Genomic DNA, 12,329 nt, shown 5'->3' on the forward strand with positions numbered 1-12,329 from the left:
CACATGCCGCGGAGCGGCTGGGCCGGTGAGCCATGGCCGCTGAGCCTGCGCTTCCGGAGCCTGTGCTCCGCAACGGGAGAGGCCACAACAGTGAGAGGTCCGCATACCGCAAAACAACAACAACAACAACAAAAAAAAACAAAGAGCCTCAATATAAGAGTCCCAGCACAGACCCTGGGTTCTGGAGCAAGGTCAAACCTTCAAAGACATAGGACTTCTCGCCATTTTGAAAGCAGCTCCTGGCATGCTTTTGAGTCCTAGTAGAGACTAGGACATCAAGAGTGACTAAGCACCTGGAGCTGCCTATGGTGAGTGGGATTATGAGATCCACAAAGTCATAAGGTTACCCAGGAACAGAAGAAAACCACAGTATGACGTAAATAGTACATTACATGCAGGACTGGACTGAGAAGGTCCAGAGAGCACAGGTAAGTTGCATAAGCATGTGGCCTCGACTTCCTCATGACTTTCCTCTGTTGCACTGATGCCTTCCTTCAGCTACACCCACACTCTTGTGGAGGCTTCCCTATGACCAACTTACAGAGGAGGAAATATTTGAGCCTGGTTCACAGATGGATTAGCGCAATGCATTTATGATAGCTGAAAATGCACAATACAGCCCCACTCAAAGGTGGCCTTGATGGTTAAGTGGGAAAGGGAAGTTTTCCCAGCAGGTATAACTCTGAGCAACACACTTGGTTATATACCTTGTATGCAGGGAGAAACTGCCTAAAACACAGATATACACAGACTTCTGGGCTGACAGAGGGCTTTGCTGATTGGTTAAGATCCTGAAACGAGCACGATTAGAGACTTAGAGACAAGGAAGTTTGAGAAACAGGTTTATGGATGTATCTTTGGCAGAGGGACCAAAGCATATATGGGTATTTGTGTCCTGTGTTAATGGCCACTGGGAGTGGCCATTAGAGTGTTCAGAGAGGTTCCGGACAGTCTGGTGAATAGGCTGACTTGTCCAGTGCATATCAGTCAGCTTCTGACCTCAGCCACCCCAGTGCTAGCACAGTAGTCCCATGAATGAGGAAGACTTGGGGGCAAGGATGGGGTCTCTCCCACTAAGACAGATGTAACTACTGCCACTGCTGAACTCCTAAGATGCCAGCTGCAGGTCTGCAATATGGTGCCTCAATATAGAAACATCCCTCAAGGAAGCCAAATAAGTGGTGACAAGTGGGTGACATCCTAGAAGGGCAGTAATACATCCTTACACTTGCTTTGATTATGACTTTGCTTTGCTTATCCAAGGCTCCTCAGCTAGCATCATCTGAGGGCTTGAAGACTGTATGGTTTACAACATAGGATCCCAATGACATTGCCTCAGATCAAGGGACAGGTTTTACAGTGAAGGTAAATGAAATGAGTGGGTGGAGAGAGAATCCTCAGACCCTACCATACCCCACAGCACTCTGAAAAAGCCAGTCTAGTAGAATGATAGAATCACCTATTAAATGCCCAGCGAGGAAGCCAGCTTGGGGACCACATCCAGCAAGGTTGGACGCTGTCCTCCAGGATTCTCTATATGCAGTGAAGCCAACATGTGGTGACATGTAACTAGAATACAAGGGCCTGAAAAACAGAGGGTGGAAGTAGGATTGGCCCCTCGCATTACCACTCCTAGTGACCCACTTTCAGAATATGTGCTTCCTGTCCCTACATCCTTAGGCTCTGCTGCATTAAAAGCCCTGAGTCCTGGCCCTATGGGTGAAGATGCAGGGTAGACACAGAAAGGCAGAAAGAGCTCCACTGAATTTAAAGCTATGACTACTATGTATTTTGTCATTTGGGGCCTCTTAAATGGATGGACCAACAAGAAAAGAATGGAAAAGAAGTTGCCCACACTGGTAGGGCAACTGACTCTGATTACCATCAAGAAATTTGGTATTTCTGTATGATATCACTGATACGTGGAATCTAAAAATACAACAGACTAGTGAACATAACATAAAAGAAGCTGACTCACAGGTACAGAGAACAAACTAGTGGTTGCCAGTGGGGAGGGGGAGAGGCTGGGGAAGTGGGAGGTACAAACTATTGGGTGTAAGAGAGGCTCAAGGATGTATTGTACAACACGGAGAATATAGCCAATACTTTGTAATAACTGTAAATGGAAAGTAACCTTTAAAAATTGTATAAAAATTTTTTTTAATCTTTTTTTTTTTTAATTAGATATTTGCTACACAATGGTGGCATGAAGGAATACAGCTCTAACCTAGGATGTTCACTGGGGCTTCTCTTGATGCTTCCATGCAATTCCAGCAAACAGCCTAACAAACGTAAAGCAACTAAGAGATCCAAATTCTGGAGATAAATGCTCAAACCAGAAAATACAAGGAAGTTAACACCCTCTGGAGCAACCTTTGGCCAAGGGGGGAAAGGAAGCTGGTGGATAAATAGTTTCCTTCTCCTATTTCAGGTGGATAAGCCTGAGGCAGAGCCTACACAGTTCCGCAAAAGGCACGCAGGCAAATTGAGCCCTAGTTGTCCAGGTTGGTAACCAACTCAATACTGTACCCTGAGATTAGCTTTGCCTCCTCCCCCATTTCACTCTTCCCAGCACTCTCAGTCTTGTTCCCTGGGATAACTTCCCAAAATCTACTACCCACACTAAGTCATTGTCTCAGGCTCTGCTTTTTGGAAGAACCCCCAAAGTATTATTGTGACAACCTCCAGGAGTATTTTTGTGAATATCTAATGAAATAGCCTAGAGCTGGGGTAGAATATTGGGGGGGAAAAGTACAAGAACTTAAATATATCCTGGTAATTTTTCTAAAGCCCAAGGATAAAAATAAAATTCTTCAAGCTTCCAGGCAGAAAATAACCATAATAACAATAGGCCACCTGGAAAAGAAAAAGAAATCAGACTGATATTGAAAAATCTCATCTGTAACACTAAAAACTAGAAAATAGTAATGTTTGCAAGCAAGAAGAATGAGACTCTAAGATTCTATAGCCAAACTATCCTTGTGTGACAGCAAGAGACAGACATTTTCAAATATGTAGGGATTTCAGAAAGCCCCACAACAGGAAATCTAACCAGAGGAAATTGCAAAAATAACTCAAGGAAATGGAATAAATGGCATATAAGAAATAATGGTAAGTATTGAAATCCGTAAAATGGACAGAAATCTAGCTATAATGATGATGTATCATTAACTTTTATAATGGTTAAGAAAATTCTTAAAATAGAAGAAGTCTAATATTAAAAACATAAGTACCTCTTTCATGTGCTACCACAGTGCCAGGGATATGGTAAGTATTAAAAACCAATTTGTTCTCTTCCTTACCTGTTATTTCTTGTCATCATGAAACACACATACAAGCAAAAGAGTGCATATATAACATATGGCATAGATATAGTTTAAAAAATAATAATGATAGAAAAAAAATCTGTGCTTCTTCCACCTAGCTTAAGCTTTATCTTCCCGCTTTTTCAATATGCTTTATTTTTGTAGTGAAACCTTCTGTTTTTCACAATGGAAAAGTTCTCAACTTCTTACTTTTAAAAAAATTTTTAAGTTTTTAAATTTTAAATTGTAATTTTCCTTACATTTTATTTCCTTCTTTAAGTAACAAGGCTCTAGAACAAATCCCTGATACCACCATTAGCTGTATAAACTAGACCCAGGGACTAGATCTCCTTGAGCCTCAGTTTCCCCTTTTGTAAAAAGGTAACCAAAATCCTCACCTTCCCCACAGGAGCATCACTGGGAGTGTGGAGGGAGGACATAATTACTGTGGAAGATGTGCTCCATAATGTATAACTACTACTGTTACGGTTTTCCCTAAAGTAGAGAACAAAAGAGCGTATACGTAAGAGAAGCACCTGGAATAATACCATCCATCCACAGTGAGTCTGTTCCCCAAAGCTCATGCTATCAGTTCTGCAGAAGCGCTTGGACAGGACTGGTGTTCTCTGGCTAACCTTTCTTTAGTCTTCCTGATCTGGCATACCCTGTTTCACTCTCTTTACCACTAAAAACTGTGCTCATCAATACACTCTTTTGCTCTTTTTTCCCTTTTAAAAATCCAACACATGAAGGAATCACCACTGAGTTCCATAAATTGCTTGAAGGAAAAGCTAAAATAAACAAACGTATCTGTTGCAAGGTGCCAGCAGTAAATTTTCAAAATAGCTCTGTGCAATGGACAGAATTAACTTTCCTTTTATTCTTCTGGCAGCATGTCTTTGTAGAGTTCGGCAGAGACATTTAACAGAACAGAACAAAACTTTATTTTCTCCTTGTACTGGCCTGACACTGTCAGCCTGAGCATCTTTTGGGATGACCCGGTGCACCCGGAATGGGCTCTGTGAGCTCGCAGGAGGCAGGAACAATGGCCTGCAGACGGCTGAAGAGGACAGCCCTGCAACTTGGAGCCACACCAGCCCTGCTGGGAAGGAAGCCTATCCGTTTATCAAATTGACAGCAAGGCAGCGAAGGGGGCAGCTGAAGCACCCTTCGCCAAGGACAAGCATCATGCAGAAAAATACATCATTGCTGCTAGTGAATGAATGTATTTCTGGTTCAATGGTTGGACCATATCACTAGCTATCTAATGGCCAGTAAAGAATGACCAACAGCCACATCCTTCAAACAAAGCTGAAAATAGGTTTATCTAAAGCGAGTTATTGGGTTGGAGTCAGACTTGCTGGCCTCATAGAAAGAATGGAACACTGACTAGCATCTCACGTCCACTCCAGAATCTGTTAAGGGCCTCACCCTAAAAACAACCACCGTACCGTGGCCTTTTCCTGATCAGAACTCAAAGTTACCCAGCTTTAGCTTAGAACCTCCTCTTTTCCACGTGGTTCAAACTACACTGGCAAGAAGCTATCATGTTCAGACAGATTTCAACTGAGCAAATTCTGCAAGGCAATTCTGGAGACACTATCACTGCCTCTCAGAAGAGTAGTTTCCAATGTATTTTTAAACAGGATGAGAAAAATTTTCACTATTTCTAGCTCCTATGTCACTATCACTACAAAAAGCCATTTTGCTTGGGAAAGCCAATGTTACTACTAAAATATTGAAGGCAGAATAATGTGTTGTCACTCATCTCCATATTATATGCTTTCCTAAAATCGAATGCCTCTGTTTATAGCACCATCACTATTGCAATATGACAATGTTATGTATATTTATGTGGTTATTTGCTTGATGTTATCCCCACCATCAAACTGTAAACTCCATGAAGCCAGGCGATGTCTCTTTTTGCTCACCTATTACAGTCCCTGGTATGCAGAACGTAACCAAAACATGTTTGTTGAATGAATATTATTTAGCAGGATCATTTGTAATGATTTTTATATTAGTTACCCATGATGTGCTCAGAATTGGATAATACATAAAAGAACCAGCAGTGTAGGCTCCAGTCTTGAGAAGTGTACAGTCTAAGATTGTTCTCAGGAACAGTGATTTAGGTAACTAAGCACTCACACACCCCACCCCAGCATTCCTGGTCCATTGCTTTCCCGTTGCATTGATCACCTTCTAGCATATTATCCAATTCACTTTTTTGGTTTTTTCACTGTTTCCCCTCACTGGAATGTCAAGTCCAGGAGCAGGAGTTTTTCAACTGTTTTGTCTGTGGATGTTGTCCCTGTACCCAATAATCATACTAATTGGTCATTTCCTCCTCTTTAGAATACTTGTGTATTTCTAACCTGGCTATCTTTTCTCTCCAACCTTATCTCCTACCTCACTTATGCCATTCTACATGGAGGGCTTCATTGTTCCCCAAACGGACCAAGCAGCTCCAGCCTTGGGGTCTTTGCACTTGCCAGCCCTTCTCAGTAGGAGGCTTTTTCCCCAGTTACCCTCAACCTCACTCCCTTACCTCCTTCAGATCTTTATTCGAAAGTCACCCTGACAGCAGGGTCTCGCCTGATAATCTTCATTAAATTTGAACCCCTTCCCTGCAAGACACACATACACTCTTGGAACTTGCCAACCTCCTGCCCTGGTTTTTCTCCATGACACCCATCACAGCCTAATATACAATGTTACTTATTTGTTGTCTGTTGGTCTCCCCCCCCTCCCCTCCCACAGACACACAAATTCTAAGCTCCATGAGGGCAGACATTATCCTCTCCCTTGCTCACTGATATTTCCGCAAGATCTAGAAAACTGTGTTACACTTGGCACTCAATAAATATTTGTTGAATAGATGAATTATTGTAAAGGCAATTTTTATACGTGAAACACCAGTTTTTAGAATGCTCCACTTTAGTTCAGAGAGCACACACATGATTATAATAAGATGTTTGAATTTCAAATAAGAAGTTGAATATGAAATAAAAGATATAATAAGAAGCAGGTGGCTTGGAAAGGTCAAGTAATACAAGGCATACATGTTTGCCTTTTGATGAATACACTGCTAGAGTTTAGGTTGTTGATAAATTTTGGCTTGAAAATCTCTAAGCAGTTGTTTGCTATCATATGCTATTTTTGAAGGCAGCAATCAAAACACACACACACGCGCGTGCGCACACACACAAGATTGCGTCTGGTGCCCAGGGAAAATGAGAGGAAATGACTTTTAAATGGCTAAGGAAAGTATTCATGATTTATTAGTTCAGTGAAAGAGCAGAGCAGGCATCCACTTAACAAAGCCGGCAGAATCAACCTTAACCAGGTAGATGTCGATATGAAGACTCATTGACCAAATACCTGTAGTTACAGCTGTGTGATTATGAACGACCCGGAGAATCAGAAACTTCAGAGTAACACTACAAGATCTTCCTCTTCCTTTCCCATCAGCCTGGAGACAGGAAATTTGCAAGGCATAATTTTCTCCATGTGAAGCTCAGTCCAAAGTATACATTCTCCCTCCACCCAGGGACTCGAGAGTAGGATTTGGAAGGGTAGAAGTGATTATTTGTTCTCTCGAATAGAATCACATCACTTCAGAGCACATACTTTCATAATCATGCCCTCTGATCGCAGCGTTTTATGAAGGAAAAAACTGAACCAAGACAAAATCTCCTCAGCTAACTTGGAGGGAATACCCCAACCAGCCTCAAGATCCCTGAAGCCCATACCAGTGACCCCTCTGCACGCAGGAGTGTCATTGCTGGCATCCCAGTTAGATCTCCAGAGAAGCACTCATTTCAGCCCCGATAATGCATGCAATTCAAATATATATGCATGGTAGAGAGACAGAGGAATAGACATAGATAAATACAGATGCACTACATGTAGAAAATCAGTGTCATAAACTTCATTGATCTTGTTTGTTTTTTAATAAAGAAGAAAATAGAAAGTTTCTTATAATCTCATAGCCCTGATAACACCTGTTGATATTTAAATCCTTGTATTTTTAATGCTTTTATGTCTTCCACCTTAATAGTATTTAGTCACAATTTCTTGACCAGTTTCTATGTACCAGGTCCTGTCGTAGGGGATTTATTTATTTCAACTTCACAGCAACCCTATGACGTAGGTATTATTAGCCCCATTTTACAGAGGAAGGGATTGAGTTCAGGAAGTTTACTCAGAAAGTAACTTGGCCAAAGCCAAACAGCCCAGGTGTGGCTGGGTCTATTCTCAAACCCAAACCAACCTCCAAGGCCAGTGATTTTCCTACTTCTCCTCACTGCATCCCCATCTTCTTTTTGGGAAACAAAAGCCCCATTTCCTTCCTCATCCAAGATAGATACTTAGACCCTATATTTATGAGGACAGCTAACAATATCTCAATTACGTCACTCTATTTAGATAACAATGAAGTAACATCATTAGTATTTAAATAACAAACTTTACTTCGGTTTAAAAACCATGTAAGATGACTTTATTTTTCACCCAAGCATTTGACAATCAACCTGAGCAAAACCCTCCAGGCTGGGAGTGGTGATTCTCCTGCAGCCAGTTGAAGACTTTTAGCCTCGGGCAGAGAAGCAAGAATCTCAGTGATTTTTCTTGTCCCTTGCCTGCCTAGAATGCTTTCCTCCAAACAGAACAGATTTGTAGATTTGTAAGGGAAGGTTGGCTGAACCAGGAAGACATGGTGGCTCCTTCTGGAATAAACAGGCCGTGCTGGGAGGAGACTGGGCCATGTTCTTCCCAGAAGTGGCAGGTGAATCACCAGGGCTTGGCCGCAAAATGTGGCTGGGATTCCAAGCACAGCACCTCTCAGGAAAGGGGCACTGGGGCAGGCAGAAATGTCTGTGTTCCTCCAGATAATTCACTCCTGGTTCTACACCCCGCCCCCAGGTCAAGGAAAGATTTCTTGTCAAGATCTTTGGCTGGTGAATAATGCGACTTAAAGAGGTTCCTGGAGTCTTTCCAGAAATAGCCAGTGGGCCAGAGTGGGGCTGCCTTGCCAGTCAACCTCCTGGGATCCAAACTCCGAAAGAGCAGGAGATAGCTTTCCAGAGCTCCACCCTCCCAGCTCTGATTGGCGTCTGCATTCTTTCTCGGGAAACCTGTGGGGTGGAGGCCCAGAGAGGGAAGGAAATCTTTGGGTCTGCTCTTTACCCATTGTCCCATCATTCTGGCGACTGCCAGTCTTTCTTTTTTTAAGCATTAAACACATAAACAGCATTGCTTTATTTTTCTTTAAAGGAGATAATGCTCTTTTATAAAGGAAAAAAAAAAAAAAAATAGCTTGTTTCTGGCTTCCAAAGGAAACGAGATGTTTAGTTTTGACTTCAAACTAAGAGGTTTCAGAATGTGCAAAGTGAGCTCTGCCTTTCTTAAGTTACCCTATTTTTCATTTTCTTATTCTCACACCGACAGAGAATGCAATTACTGCCACCCTTTTTTGACTAGCTAGCTGGCTCTTTCTTATGAAAATGTGAACCATAAGTTGAAGAGGCTACTTGGCAGGTCTGTTTATAGTGAGCTCTTCCATGCCATAGATCACTAAAATGTCCTTGGGAGGATTTCCTTGTAGTATTTCTGTTGTATTTTTCTCAGAAGCCACAATCTATTCAATTGCTTCTACCAGACTACATAACATAATTCATTCCAGGAGATTTTCTTTTTAATAGTTTTCACTTCAACCCATCTTATGTCTACTAGTTATATTTGAATGTGTACACATTACAACTCACTGTTGATTCCCAGAAGCCAGTCTCAAACAGTCTCAGACGTACCACAACCAAATACATTTATCCATCCACATGTATACATACATATAGATCTGGTAAGGTTAGTGCCCTCAGTCATTTGGCATCAACGCTCTCTGCTTTGAGGAATTCAGAATGATATTTGTAGAATGTATTCATAAATGGAAATATAGATAACAGTTATTCTGTAGAATACAAGATATTATCTTATATTAACTGGCAGAACAATATAGATGCTAATAAATACAGTTCACTGAAGTTCAGCATTATTGATGTTCTTTCTATTTTCTTTGTTCCGTTTCTTCCTGAAATTAAAATGCTTTTCTAAATAGGGTCTTGTTTATCAAATTATTTCTCAATCATTTAGAATGTGGGTGTACATATTCCTGTTTCCTATTTACTGAATTCAATCACAAGTATTTAAACATGTATTGAAGCTAAGAGAAAAGATAATATCTCTTAATATTATCTTATCTTCAAACACATTGTCCTTTTAAAACCCATTTTATCACTAAATAATACGTAGAGCTTTGTGGAACAGAAAGCACACTCCTCATTATGGAGAAAGTTAGTCACAAAGAACTCAAACAAGTTGATACACAGTCACTGATTAGTTAACAAATGGAACTCAAAAGTCCTATTACTATCATGTGTTTTTTTCCATATGCAGACAGATGGAAAGCTGTAGCAAACTTGGGTCAAAAATGTCAACTCTCAGGGAGAATACAGTCGGCCCTCTGTATCCACAGGTTCCACATCCACAGATTCAACCAACCAAAAATAAAAAATATTTGGGGAAAAAAATCCAGAAAGTTCCAAAAAGCAAAACTTTTGCTGCACCAGCAACTATTTACATAGCATTTACATTGTATTTACAACAGTTTACATAGCACTTATACCATATTAGGTACTATAAGCAATCTAGAGATGAGTTTAAGTATATGGGAGGATGTGTGTAGGTTATATGTAAATACTATGCCATCTTTTAAAAGGAACTTGAGCATCCATGGGGGCTCCTAGAACCAATCCCCCATGGCTACCAAGAGACACAACTGTAATTTTTAAAATATAAAAGCCTATACCTGATATTTTCTTCAATATACTACTATGCTTAAAGCTAAAAAGAAACAAAATGTTCCTTCATGTAGATATATCCCATACCATTCTAAATAATTCATGTTCCTTAACACAAGTAGACCAAAATCTAACTCTCCTTATGAAGTACACAGTTTTCCAAAGCAAGTTGGGAACTGGCTTTGTGAAGCCATAACAGCTTCTGGAAGATTTCCTCTGTGACACCTGTACGCTATGCTTAGCCATATGGCAGTATACCATTGCCAGTGAAGATGTCTGGGTAAGTAATCCCTCCATGGGCTCACAAGCTCTGCCCTGCATAACGAACCTTTGCTGGACCACTAGTGAGAAGAGAATAGATGATGTCAGAATTCTGAAAGAAATCACAGAATCTCTAGGTTGTAAGAGACCTTAAATTTCATCTAGTCCCACCACATCGAAGTAACCTGAAAGCATCCTTGAAAAGCATTTTAAAGTAAGATAATATTACAAATTCAGGAAGGATAATGGCAGATAAACCACCATAGCAACCATAGTAAAATGCTTTAAGAACACCAAAGAGAATGCTCTTGGAACTCAGAAAAAGCACACCAAAAAGTTCTTGTTCCTCTTTGAAAGTTGAGAGGTAACAATCCCTTCAACATTTTCCAGTATTTCTGTAATTCAAGGGCAGGTGTTACAGATTTTGAATTGCTTCTTTCTCACTCATTTATTCAATAATATTTACCTAGTGCCTACCATGTGAAAGATAATCTATCAAAGCGAAGATTAACGTTTACGACCACTACAGAAGTCATTTCTGTTCCCAGAAAACTCTCCACTCAAATTTTTTTACCATGTTCCACATACATGACCACAGATGATACACACTTCTACTTTTCTAAGAGGAAAATATTCCATAATAACAAAGATGAAAGGAAAATCTCATGAAAATGATAAAAATTTTAGAAATCCTTACTAACTCACTAGTTACTGTTACTAGAATAAACAAAATCTAATAGATACCTGAACCCAGATATAAAACACCAGAGTATTGGTTAGTATGAGTAAAGGGGAGAGAATTAAGAGCATGAGGAAATGAAATCATGTGAAAATGTTAAAGTAGGTGGTGTGGAAAATTTCATTTAATGGCCTATAGGAAGATTATGAAAGGGCAAAGAGTAGAGAGAGGGAATTTTGCGAGGAGGTTTTCTCTGACAAAAGCTGAGCTGTGAGTCCCTATCACCCTCTGCTTCCCCAGATAAAGGGGTTGCTGACACTTCTCTCCAGGACTGGATCTGGGGGCTTCAACAGGACCTCTCAGAGATGTCAGGTCCTTGAATATAGAAGGCTTAGTAGACTGGAATCAGACTCATCTGATAAACTTCAAGCAGCCTATGGCAGCACAGAGAGGGCTACAGCTGGGATATAAATACACTACTGCCCAGCACTGGGTCAAACAGCATGTCCCAGGGACCTAGTGTAGAGCCCGTGATAGGAATGCCAGGCCCGGAGCATGTGAAATGGAATTCTGTCTAAGAGAGCAGACTGCCAAGGTGAAGGGAGCACAGGAGTAAGAGGCTGAGTGCAGAACATGGGGGTGCAGGGTATCATGAGTGTTCTTGGCAAGTCTATGTACCCTGAGTCTTAGATCTTTAGCATTAATTCTCCATGACTCTAACTTGCAGACATTAGAGCCAAGACCATCCTGTCAGGTTGGCATCTCCACAGACTATGGGATGTAGCAGTAATAAGCAGATCACTAAGATTGTCAAGTCAATATGGCAGACTAAAGTGACAGAGAAGGACTCTCCCTTATGAAAAAATTAAACAAAAGACAAAATTTGGATACACAGTCAAATTTCAAATTCAGAGTGTGAAATCTCTGAGCACGAAAAAAAGAGCCAAAGTCAGAGAATTGAATAGGAGCTTAAACCAAAGCAGCGCATGGTTTATACCCTTAACGGATATAGAACTTAATAGGGGCTGGGGCTTTAGAACTGTCACAAGCAGAGGGGTTCAAAATGTCATTCCATGAGTGCATAGAGAAAACACAGACTGACAGAAGATGTCTCACTGGTGACAAAAGCTGCTGGAGTGCAATGAAGTAGTAATATTTTCAAAGTGGTAAAGGAAAATTACTATCTACCAATTAATCTCTGCCAAATGAAGAGAAATAAATATAAAGACT

This window comes from Physeter macrocephalus, chromosome 2 (assembly GCF_002837175.3).
Source record: "Physeter macrocephalus isolate SW-GA chromosome 2, ASM283717v5, whole genome shotgun sequence".
NCBI classification, from domain to species: Eukaryota; Metazoa; Chordata; class Mammalia; order Artiodactyla; family Physeteridae; genus Physeter; species Physeter macrocephalus.